This window comes from Lontra canadensis, unplaced genomic scaffold (genome assembly GCF_010015895.1).
Source record: "Lontra canadensis isolate GAN:19392208 unplaced genomic scaffold, GSC_riverotter_1.0 scaffold185, whole genome shotgun sequence".
Lineage (NCBI taxonomy): Eukaryota > Metazoa > Chordata > Mammalia > Carnivora > Mustelidae > Lontra > Lontra canadensis.
Genome location: NW_022631179.1, coordinates 1,331,798 through 1,343,600, shown reverse-complemented (window position 1 = coordinate 1,343,600; position 11,803 = coordinate 1,331,798). Strand labels below are relative to the sequence as shown.

The window sequence follows — 11,803 nt, the reverse complement described above, 5'->3', positions numbered from 1 at the left end:
GACATGAACTTGTACATGGGCTTGTCAAGTTTCATGGAACATCCCCTTGTAATTTTTCTGAGAATTGCACTGAATGAATAGATTACTTAGAGAAGAACTGACAGCCTTTACAATTTTGAGTCTACCATCCAACATGGTGTATGTCTTTTTATTCAAGTTTTCTTTTGTCCTTCAATAAGATGTTACAATGTTCTTCATACTGGGTTTTTTTCTAGACTCTTTTACTACTGTCATTAAGATGTTTTCGTGACATTTCCTAATTGTGTATTGGAGTCACATGAGATTACTAAAATTTCATCCATGCCCCCAGAAATTATTGTTAAATGATTACTCTGGAACACTGCGCAATCCTGATTACCTAGTGGAGGCGTACAGACAAATCATTGACTTCTGTGTTGTTTAAAGATAAACCGAGGCACGTTAAAAAACGTATAAAAGCTTATTTTTGCAGAAATCGACTCAAATCAGGCTGAGCCAAACCAGAAGTGGTCAGGAATGATCCACTGACAGGATCGGAAAAGACTTACACAGACGTTATGGAAGCCAAGCAAAAAAACAATTGGACTGGCGATAGTTTAAGTGTTTGCCTTAATTGGAAAAGCCATACTTGGTTATTTGTGATTGGTTGTCCACTGGCTTCCAGCTCTTAACCTTGAAGCATTCACAAGCTTGGCTTTTGGTTTTGCTTCCACAGACTATGAAGGCATCAGAACCACCTCTGCCTAATGGCTTCCCTGTTTCATGAATTTAACAGTATTATTAATCTCTATAAGAGAAGCTACGGGATGAAATATCAGTGAATAAAATTTTTTTAAGACTTTATTTATTTATTTGACAAAAATCACAAGTAGGCAGAGAGAGAGAAAAGCAGGCTCGCTGCAGAGCAGAGAGCCCGATGCGGGGCTCCATCCCAGGACCCTGGGATCATGACCTGAGCCGAAGGCAGAGGCTTAACGCACTGAGCCACCCAGGTGCCCCATGAATGAATAAATTTTAATAACCCAGGTTGGATGGATACATGAGCCAGAAAGCTGAAAGAAAAAACAAAGGACTTAAAAAAAAGAAACCTCTTGAGCACATTTCAAGCTCATTTCTAGTGTCTTCTATAGAAAGTCAGACAGTAGACATTTCTTCACTACTGAGTGGTAGAAAAGGCTTTGCTTTCCCTGTGGTCATGTGCTTTTTCCTCACAAAGAACCAAAAATATGCAAGAGCATATATTCTTCCCCAACCCGCCTTCCTTCTGCATCTAATGCCAGGAAGTTCAGAGTTAACTTGCTTGGTCAACCGCAGCGAGTGTCCATTATCCCCTAGACCTCTCCTCCCCACCTACCCGGCCCAGTGTTTGCTTTTGTTCATGTTTTCAGTGTGTATTTCCTATAAAATTGCTTGATCTGGGAAGCAAGGCAAGGAAAGAAGAGAAAATATTTCTCAGCATCTAGGACACTAGTCGGTATAAACAGAATTGAGGACAATGTCAGTCAGCTCTGCGCCCTCCCCACCCCACCCCCCAGTCTCAGGCGCCCCCCCACTGCCACCCAGCCCAGGTTCAGGGAGACCAGAGAGCTGCTCTGTACTGACTACAAGGCCCTTTGTCTTGGGCTGTCCTCTTGCCCCAAATTACCTCTGGCTTCTCAGTCAGCAGCCAAGTTCTCATGGAGCCACAAAGGACAGACAGCCCTGAACCCTTTCATCAGGAAGACAGTATTTTCTTGAGTTGTTTGTTGTTGTTTTTTCATTTTTCTGGGTGTTTGTAAGGAGAAAAAAACCTTCTCTCCAGGCCCGAAACAGCTTTCAAAGCTGCGTGCTCACAGCAAACAGCTTTTCTCATTCTGTTTATGTGTTTGGGCCCCACAATTTTGAGTGACTCAGACGTCAAAAACCAATTCCGATCTGGGGGAAGGGCTCCCGCACCCTAATTTAGCGGATTTTTCACATTGTGAAGCCAACGAGACAGAAAATGCTAAAAAGAAGCTGGGGACCAATTTCAACCTGAGCTACAGGTTTGCATTTTTCCATGTCTCTGCATTCCCTTCCTGTCTCCACCCTGCCATCCACACCCCACACCCCCCCAACTTAGCTTTTCTATTGCAAATGATCGGGTATGGGGATTTGAATTAAAGCAGAAACTACTTCCTCTGTTCCCGACCTACAGACGACTGCATCACAATCTGAAATATTTTGCACACTTACCACCAATTGTGAAATAAAGGAGCTTATCTGATGTATGTCATATGAGTAAAAGAAAATTACAAAATAATAGATAAAAATAAAGGTTTATTGTGCATGCGGGGGAACTCGTCACTGGATGAATAAATGGCCTTTAGGTTTTCATATCAACTGGGCTGGAGCAAGAGGACAATAACAAAGGATTTACACCCCCCCACGCCCCACCCCAAAAAGTGATCACCACAACCTTTACAACAGATTTCTGACCCTTGAATAATGCAGAACCCGGAAACTAGCGGAGCTAAATTTCATCACAGAGAGAGATGATTCTTCCACTACAAAAATTTCTAAAAGAATCAACTAACAAATTTTCAACCCAAGTAGCTCCAAGAGAGCTCTCCCGCAGAGTTCAGTGAATGACAGTCATTGTTCCTTAAAACAGACTCCTGTGTTTGGAGACTCCTGATTGCAGGGTAAGATGGTTTTTTCTTTTTTTAAATCTGAGGACGCCCAAAGTGGCTTGGGAAGGGAGAACATCCCAGCGTTTTCATAACCGGCTCTGTTTAAACCCTGACCTTGATAAAGAAGTCTTTTTTTTTCTTTCCCCCTGGGCATCTTTATTCTTTAATAGCGTTGGACCTGACTACAGAAGCGATGCGTGTACCCTTAGACGTTCATCAAAATGCTGAAAATCGCAAGGAGGAAAAAATTCGAATAGCTTGCTCTTCCAGCACGCCTCCATTAATGCTCTTAACTGACTATTTACATTTAAATGTTGAGTCTTTGGGCCTGTACGTTTCAGTGTATATGTTCAGTCTCCCACAAAAATGAGAACATGCCATTTTTGGTTTTTTTTCATAAACGGTTAAAAATCCTTACCATTGTGGTTGCTGTTAGATGCCATCAAAAGCTGCATCAGAATGTCTTCAATTCATCCCTTCTCACGGGGCATTTGGGTTTTTCTTGTCAACATAGAGGTCATGGCTAAAGTCGTGAACAATGTAAAGTCTAACTTAATTCACTCCAAAGGGATATTTCCACCCCAGTGACCAAGAATCCTCTTGGGGCAGAGGCCTGATGGGGGAAAACAATAAAAGGAAAATATTTTACACACTTTTAGGGAATTTGGCTAAACCAGAATCTAGTGCCATTTTTAAAATGCCAATGACTAGCATCTTGTTGGCTTAGATACACATGGAAACAACCCACCAAAATGAAAAAAAATCTCTCTTTCTCTATGAAACTGCTCTTTCCCCTTTCTTTGAGTAAGAAAGAAAGAAAGAAAACCATCTGAACCTTTACATCGCTTTTTGGCAATGAACTCCCAACATTTTAATGTCACCTCCTCTGTAAAACATCCCCGAGTCCCCTCTGTTAGCCCCTGCTCCCCCCGCCCCTCCCCCAACCCCACCCACCCCTCCCTACAAACACTGGCTCTACTCCTGCTCTGGCGGGTGATCACTGCTAAGCTTGGGCTGCTTTAAACGAACCTGTTTCATCTTTCCTCCCAGCTTCCTTTCCACCAGGGTCTACATCCCATTCAATCTGGCAGCCCAACACAGTAGGCACATAAATATTTGTTGAATGATTCTTTCAAGGCACCTTGGCAAGGGTCTCAGGGTGTTTCTTCTGCATTTAGGTCTCTCACAGGCTGGAGGCCACAGTTTAACAAAGCCAGGGCAAGGTCAAGGGGAGCCTGAGAAGGCAGCTTTCAAGTTGAGTAATGAAAGGCGATGTTAATTACTGACATGGGCCATTTAGAAGGAAGAAAAATGCTATTTCTTATTAATTTTGCTGAAACGGACACACTCTTGTCAGTGGCTAATAGTTAACAAAGCCGATCTTTTCTGAAGATAGAGCAGGGAAATCCCAGTAAAGGACCTGAGTGGACACAGTGCAAGGCAGCTTCCCGCCCCCACATGTCTGCACTGGCCAGAGATAACATGTCTTTCTTTTTTGGTGGTTCACGTATAAAGTTAGACAGAAAACCATGCATGGGAGGTTAAAAGGTTCATTTGTACCAAGATGTGTATGATGGGCTTATAGGGGGCCTCGGTCACAAAAGCCTGGCTCAGGAAATCAGGTTTACATGTTAATGGGGGTTGTGGGGGGGGGTAGAAAGAGAAGAGAAATCAGCATGTGGAATGGGAATTCCTCCTCCTGTTAGTGGGAAACGCTAATTTAATCAAGAAGAAAGGGTTTGTGGGCCCTGGCATTCTCCCTGGGCTTTCAGATTCCTGGATAATCTTGGGTAGAAGTTCATAAATGCTTCTCAAATGCTCCCATGCTTTCAATCTGAACACTGGTTTTGGCAGTTGTGAACTTCAAGTGGACCTATTTAAGCTGATCAGAGGAAACAGGCTGACAGTGAGCTGATTAGAAACCTCTTAGAGACCCTTCTTTAAAGAGGGGAAGGCGTTCTTAACTTTTTTTCCATGGGCTTTGGAGAGGGCCCGGGGAGTGGGTCATAAAGAAGAAAGGGTAGGGGGAGGGGAGCGTCCATCCTAGAACACGAAGAAAAACAACCTCCTAGCCAGACCTTTGCCAACCTTCCTGTTCTTGTCAAGCTCTGCTCTGAGGGAATGTTTGAAGATAACAGGAAAGGAAATAATGAAATGATATGGCAAAGACGAGCTAGACTTGAAAAGACGAGTACAAGCTGTTTCCTTGACCCGGGCTTATCTCAAGCCTGCCAAAAAAATAACCATCTATCAGGGGCCCATAAATAGGTTAGAAACATCAGAGTAAAATGTCTCCTTGAATAATAAAACAATATCCGAGTTCGTTTAGAAAACAACATGACAAACTGGGCAGCCAGTGACACCGCGTCCACACAAAGGTGTGTGTATGTGTCCAGGGATGAAAGGTTGGGTGGGAGGGTGAGTCCTTTCCAAACGCGGACTGTTTATTAGGAGTGAGGAGTTCCATTTGAGAAATGTTATAAACATACTAAACATTCAGAGGGAACATTTCAAAACCTCGGGGTGGTGGGGGCTGGATTAGAAGTTGCTGACAGTCATACACGCATGGAGGAGGAGAAGTTTCCATGGCAAATTCTCAATAAATGAGTAAGTTACCCTCTTGCGATCCACAGAGCCCTTATCAGCAACAAAAAAACGCAGGTGAAGGATTTGTTTTCCAAACTGATAGCCTACAGCGGACCCGAAATAGAGCAGGTCATCAGGAGTGGGGGAGACCGGAGCCCCTGGAAGAAGCCCGCAGCCCCTCGAGCCCCTTGGCAATGCCCCGCCGGCCTCGGGGTTGCCGTCTGCGAGAACAGAATGGCAGTTTAGATTTTGAACCTAAAACTGAAAAACTGAAGTTTACAAATTAGCTTTGAATAAATATTATCCTTCCCGTCTCCAGAGAAGAGCTGCAGCCAAATTAGAAAAAGACGCAATTCAGCTCCTAAATACAGAGAACCAAACCTAAGCCGACCTAACCTGGCAGAGGGTTCTTGCTCTACCAAAACAGCATGGTGATGTCATGCTTTTCATCGCCCCCCCCACCCAAAAAACCAACCACCTATCCCTCCTAAAAATAGCTTGATGCAGTTCTAAGGGAATAAAGGAAGAAGTCGAAATAAAAGGGAAAAAAATGTTTTCAACTTTAAACCAAAGAACAATAAAAGTCAATCTTTCCTTCCTGTTTAATCATCTCCCTGACTCGTGTGTGTGTGTGTGTGTGTGTGTGTGTGTCAAAATCCCCTGAAAACTATACAAGGAGGAAAAACCATTTCCAAAATAATTAAATTTATGGAGTCTTCTTTTCTTTTCTTTCTTTCTTTCTTTCTTTATTTATTTTATTTGACAGAGAGAGACACAGCGAGAGAGGGAACACAAGCAGGGGGGAGTGGGAGAGGGAGAAACAGGCCTCCTGCTGAGCAGGGAGCCTGACGTGGGGCTCAATCCCAGGACCCTGGGACCATGACCTGAGCCGAAGGCAGACGCTTAATGACTGAGCCACCCAGGCACCCTGGAGTCTTATTTTCTGAAGTCATCTCATTTTAGCAGATTTTCCCTTTGTTTTTCACCAGTCAAGGCATTGGCTTTGGGATTTTACCAAATTCTTACTTTGGAGCTCTTTGAAAAATGTTATCTGTGGAGGAAAAGGAACAAATTAAGGAGATCGCTAAGTGTCAGGAGCCTAAATCAATGGTTCTTGATGCTGTTGGAACCTCAGGAGACATGTCATGCTTATCAAATAGGGAGGCACACCTGTTACATCATTAAATAAGGCCCAGGCATCCGCACTGTTCAAAAGGAACCTGGGCGGCGCTGGGACACAGTCAGCAGTGAGAGCTGCTGAACAGACTGGATTCTAGAGAGCAGGCTCCTGTGTCCCCGTCCCCATACCTGGGATCTGGGTCTTGTTCCAGCCCTCACGGATACAACAGAGGTCAGCTATTCTGAGGGATCCACGATTTTATTTGATTTTTTTAAAGATTTATTTTATTTATTGGGGTGGGGACAGGGGAGAGAAAGAGAGGCTCAGCGCAGAGCCCCATTTGGGGCTCCACCTCATGACCCTGAGATCACCACTTGAGCCAAAACCAAGAGCTGGACGCTTAACCGACTGGGCCACCCAGGAGCCCTGAGATTCATGATTTTAGAATCACCCTCCCCTCAAAATAGCTTAGCTTCCCTCTCCCACTCCCTTTGTTTCTCCTAAATTGCTGTTGATATTCTTTGTCCCAAAATCGAGCTCCCTATGAAAAGGAGGGAAAGTGATGGAGATGGAGAAAAACCTGACCCAAGACTCCAATGGAAGAGGAGCCAGGAGGCCCCCTGCCAGAGATGGAAGACTGGGCTGGCTGAGTCTTATCTGGAGACAAGCAGAGTGAGGGGCCACAGGGAGCCACTTGGGGCGCCCCACCTACCCTGCCCTTGGGGAGCCTGCCATTTACCCAATGGCTAAGTGACAGAAAACCCAGGTCAGAAAAGTGATTCCTAGTAATAAAAATCTCTCTCCTTTTGAGACTTAACTATATCAATGTCCTGCCACATCTATTATCTGTTTTTATAACGAATCCCATAAATAACCATATGTTCATACAAGATCTACAAATCAAGCAAATATAATATTGCTATCATTTCCTAGCTTGATTAAGAGAAACACAGGAACATTTTCATGGGATTGTGAAATTGGTTTTTAAATGCCAGTGTTTATAATTTATTTTTTAATCCTCACTTATCAAATATCTGCCCAACTTATCTTGAAAGCCAAATTGTTTGGCTACAGTGGATCATGGCGGGCAGAGTGTGCACTGGCGGGTGTGGGGGGGCGAAGCCTTGAAGGGTGGTGTCATGTTTTCAAATTTCTGCCTTCAGTCAGAGCTTCCGTGAAACTTAAAGACACAGAGTCAAGGATTTTTGACCTCCTGCTCAGGCATGCGTCCCTCTGTGGACATGCAGACTGGATGCTAAACGATATGCTTAAATTCATGAAACTGCCTTCTGCTCTGTCTTCTTCCAATGAGGTCCCTCTCCTCCCAAACTCCCAACCATCTTGGCTTCCAGCCTTTTACCACCCCCTTGGGCTCCTCAGACACCCTCAAGTTCTATGAGACTTATCCAGGGGTCTCTACCACGTGACTGGGCTAGTGGGGACAAGGATGGGACAATGTCACGCAGACTACCAGTGACACAGAAAGTCAGAGGAAGGTGGGTTCCCTCCACCACGGACCTACTGGGAAGACGTCAAGAGATGAGGCAGATTCAAATGCGGGCTTCACAGGAAGGATTAGGCTGTGGGGAGGGGACCTTGGCTTTGCATCAGGACATGTTCCAGGCTTGCCCCACAGCAGCACTGGGACATGAGTGAATGTGGGGTGGGGTGTGGGTGCCCCAGGGAGGAATAAAGCAATCAGAAGACTCTTCTCATTCAAGAGGTGGAACTTCTCTGGGAGACTCTTAGAAATAGAGATGGAAGGAAAAGGCTGAAAACTTGGTGAAGCCTTAATGCCAAGCTGAGGGCCTCGGGAATCAACCAGAAGACAACTGAGAAGTCACTCCGGGCTTTTAAAGAAGAGAATGATATGTAAGAGACTCACACTGGCAGCCAAGCACACAATGTGTCAGAACACCAGTAAATTTTCCATCTGGGTCTGAGGCAAAAGGACCTCTACCAAGGTTTATCGATAAGTGTGTTGCTTAAGACTGAGTCAGGGGCACCTGGGTGGCTCAGTGGGTTAAGCCTCTGACTTCAGCTTAGGTCATGATCTCAGGGTCCTGGGAGCCTGCTTCCTCCTCTCTCTCTCTCTCTCTCTGCCCACCTCTCTGCCTACTTGTGATCTCTCCATCAAATTAAAAAAAAAAAAAAAAAAAAAAAAGACTGAGTCAGAAGTCTCACCACAGTCAAGCTAGATTAGGGCTGTCCCTGGCCTTCAACCTAGCGGGTGCACCAAGACAGCCACCGAAGAGATAAAACTCATTAGACCCAGGCCTTGTTTCTGAAGCTAGGTGAGTTGTTACTCACGGGACTGAGTCTCTCAGAATATGCGTGCTGGCTGATGTGGTGGCTTCTTGCCCCCTCCCACCCCCAATAACTTCAGGACGGAACTGCTGAAAGATATTAAAATCATAGACTGTTGGGATTCTACACAACCGGAGGAACCAGGTTGTGGCCATAACACGCTAGCACGTCATTTTACACATTTGTGCAGAGAGCAGACCACAGCTCCAGCAGAGGGAGGGAATGGAGCAGAGGGGAAGCACCTCCCCACCCAGAACACCAGCTCCTTCAACTCCCTTATCTTCCAGAGGCCCCAGCTGAGAGGCAGGGACATTACATGGTGTGTCCGCGATCACGCAGGTATCCGGGAGCCCAGGGAAATACGCGGGCAGATGGAAATATACAAGGAAAGTTCATCTTTGTATCCGTAACGCAGGAAGCTTATATATTTATAACCTCCCTATGTAGTTCCGTTATATGCATACACGTGTCTGTCTATAAATACATATTATATCCGCAAAAGTCTCCATGGTAACTGAGGCCATCAAAGAGTGAATAAATGCACAACCTAATTTGGCATCCAGACAAGGCAGATAGCAAAGCTCCCCTTTGATTCCCTTACTTAGAGGGAAAATATTAGCGATCTTTATCACGGGGCTCCCTGAGGAGCTGCAGTCTAGGAGCAGAAAGGGGTGAACTTTTAAGTAGCACTCTCATTTATGAACACGCCACCTTCCCCCCCAAGTACAAGGAACTACAAAGCATTCCACTCTTAGAATGCACGTTCTCATCCTGGGATGTTTTCACTTAAAACAGGCAAGAATGGGTTGCATTCGGCACCAAGGGGCAGCCCTGCTGAGTGAGGCCGTGTGGTTTGTTTCCAAGGTATGGCCTCCAAGACTCCCCATTCACAGGATTCCTGAGGATTTGGCTTTATCTGTGGGCAAGGGACCAGGCTCTGACAAGCTACAGAACTTGCTCCCTTCTCCCCAGATAATGAGAAGATTTGAAAAGCCATTTAGTCATAACTCAATCAGCCAGTTTTCCTCACTAGTGGGCCTTCATTTCTCCCCTGGGTGGGAGGGTGGGGAGGGGTGTGGCTTACAGGGACCCCAATGCCATCTGCGTCGAGGGACAGTGCGTGGAGGGCTTGCCGCTGACGGGACCCAAGCCGTGGCCCTCGAGGTCTTGGTAAAAATGGTGAGTTCTGTTTTAGCTCAGGCTAAGACCAGACCTGTCAGTGAAAAGACAATGCACACAGCCACAATGTTGAGAATCCCGAAATAGAAAGCAGCTGTCTTTAAAGGAGACTTTGGCTGCCCCTTGGTACCAAGGGCGGCCGAGCACCAGTTACCCCTCCTGGCTGCTTTCCCCGCAGAGGATTAGTGTTCTTGAGAGAGAAACAAAAAGGAAGAAACCAAGAAAGAGCAATTCTGGAGGGAAAATGCTATCAAGCTCAGGACCGTGGAACAACTCCAGCCAGTAAGCTTGTGAATGAAAGATCTAGAATCCCGTGCTTGTGATCCCTTAGAGATCTTGGATCGGTATCATTTCAGCCCTATTCTGTAGAAATTTGGTCAGGTATTTAAAAAAAAGGGGGGTCTTTGGCAGAGAGAGGCCAGCTGGAGCTGGACGAGCGTTCCATTGAAATGCATATGGTTTGGATGACTTTCAGCCAAAATGAAAATGTGGGCTTTCAAGATATACTTAAGAGATTTTTTTTTTAAACCATCCCAAAATATAGCTTGAAAGAGCAGAAAAACAATTGCACCAGGAAAATGAAATAAAGTAAAATAAGGGGGAGGTGAAGGAAGAAAATGGGAGAGAGAAAGCAATGTAAAAAGGCAAGTGAGACTCTGAAATTTTCCCCCAAGGAAGCCCTGGTTTTCATTTTTAATATTTAATAAATCTTTCCATATCACAAGAGTTCTGAGGACCAAAAGTTGACAGAATCAGGAAGAGCTTGAGAGTTGGAGAAAGTAATCTCCAGGGCAGTTCTGGTCTTAGGAAGAAAAGGTTAAGTTCTGGACGCACAAGCTGGAGCCCAGGCTGAGGCTCCAGTCCCAGGCGCACACCAGTGAGCCTGCCTGGTGACGCCCTCCCACAGTGGCGACACGTTCCAGAACCAGATCTGTACTTACACAGCCTTGCTTGTTGCCCATGGTGTCCCAGGACATGGGGGACCAAGATGCCTTTATCCATTTGTGACACGGGGTCACATCGACAAGGAGCCAGGGGTGAGGAAGGAATGGAAGAAAATTATATGTTTGAAAGAAGACGACGGCGAGGCAGCAAAGATGAACATTTAAGACAGGGGGGGAAAGGAATACAGATCTAGAATTTCTAAATTACGCTTGGCTCAAGGGTCTGGTTTACCACTAAAACAGTATAATTATAAAGTTGGCTTAAAACAGAACAGGGATCTAGTTACTAATTTCTTACTAGCAATAGCATCAAAACTCTTTCAGCTAGTAGCTGGTCTCTTGACAAAAACCGTGTGTCTCATACGTGATGGGACCTATAGGGAGAGCTGGTTTTAATCAGGCGGATCTATAAAATGGTATGCAGTTGTGGTCTCCCTTCTCAGATGTCGATCCGAGCAGAGGAGAAAGTGAGGGCTGGAACTGTCAAAGTAATGAGGAGAGGGGAAAAAAAAAAAAAAAAACACACATTTTACATAAACGCTCCCTTGTCGGGCAGATGCACCACATAGGCTTAGTTTGTCAGAAACGTCAGTGGGAACCCTCTGGTGGATTTGAGAAAAATGACCAGAAGCATTCCTCTTGTGTTCATGTTTTTGGACCGGATTCTGCATGGCCTCAAAAAAGGAAATCCTGGCCTGGTTAGAGCCTTCAGTGGGTGCTCAAATGCCCTGAACATTCGTTACAGAAATGTGTTCATTCTTACCTATTTTAGTTAGTAAGAACAGCAAGAATCAAAGGCACAGAAGGCTTGACTCTTGTTTACCTTGGCAATTACACAGTCAGGATTCAAAAGAAGACTGTTCGCTTCTAAGGTACAAAATTCCTGTTTGAAGTTAAAGGAAGGAAGGAAGGAGAGAAGAAGGAAGGAAGGAAGGAAGGAAGGAAGGAAGGAAGGAAGGAAGGATGGGAAAGAGAGAAAGGAGGAAAGAAAGAAAGAAAGAAAGAAAGAAAGAAAGAAAGAAAGAAAGAAAGAAAGA

The 11,803-nt window shown here is 45.1% G+C and overlaps 1 long non-coding RNA gene across 1 annotated transcript in view; it reads right to left on the bottom strand.

The window, feature by feature from the left end:
* Nucleotides 1-11,141: 11,141 nt before the first annotated feature.
* The window catches only part of LOC116860856, an 11,825-nt gene continuing 11,163 nt past the window's right edge, over nt 11,142-11,803 (bottom strand). The window contains exon 3 of the long non-coding RNA XR_004381354.1: nt 11,142-11,246. This is a non-coding gene — a long non-coding RNA (uncharacterized LOC116860856). The remainder of the gene's footprint in view (nt 11,247-11,803) is intronic.